Genomic DNA, 462 nt, shown 5'->3' with positions numbered 1-462 from the left:
ATACCAAAAGGTGACTTGAAAACACACACAACAAATAACGGGCCAAGAAAACTCTGCGATAATCAGGCACTGCTGGGATTTGAACCCAGGATCTCCTGTTTACTAGACAGGCGCTTTGACCAACTAAGCCACAGCACCTGTGTGTACAAGTACAGATTAGTGACAAATTCACAGTCCAGTCACGTCTTTGCACTGGCATTATATGCCTTGAAAATGTACCTTGAAAATGTACCTTAAGCAACAACTTAAGACCCTTGTAGATCTTGTTTTGCTGACCTCCAGTTGTTTACATATGTTACAAAAACTAGCTCAAGGAAGTTCACTGAGACTCAGGCACTGCTGGGATTTGAACCCAGGATCTCCTGTTTACAAGACAGGCACTTTAACCAGCTAAGCCACAGCGCCTGTTACGTTTGCTTCCTTTATTCTATTTTTCTATCAAAATGCTGCAGACACTATCGA

The 462-nt window shown here is 42.4% G+C and overlaps 2 non-coding genes across 2 annotated transcripts; both read right to left on the bottom strand.

Annotated features, from left to right (window-relative positions):
- Nucleotides 1–64: 64 nt before the first annotated feature.
- trnat-agu (transfer RNA threonine (anticodon AGU)) lies at nt 65–138 on the bottom strand. The gene has a single exon. It is a non-coding gene; the product is annotated as a tRNA-Thr (tRNA).
- Nucleotides 139–331: 193 nt separating this feature from the next.
- Nucleotides 332–405, bottom strand: trnat-ugu (transfer RNA threonine (anticodon UGU)). Its single transcript has one exon. It is a non-coding gene; the product is annotated as a tRNA-Thr (tRNA).
- Nucleotides 406–462: the final 57 nt, after the last annotated feature.

The sequence above is a fragment of the Seriola lalandi genome, unplaced genomic scaffold (assembly GCF_002814215.2).
Source record: "Seriola lalandi dorsalis isolate HSWRI2012SDOR001 ecotype SW California unplaced genomic scaffold, Sedor1 jcf7180001970137, whole genome shotgun sequence".
Lineage (NCBI taxonomy): Eukaryota > Metazoa > Chordata > Actinopteri > Carangiformes > Carangidae > Seriola > Seriola lalandi.
This window is presented reverse-complemented; position numbering and strand designations above follow the sequence as displayed.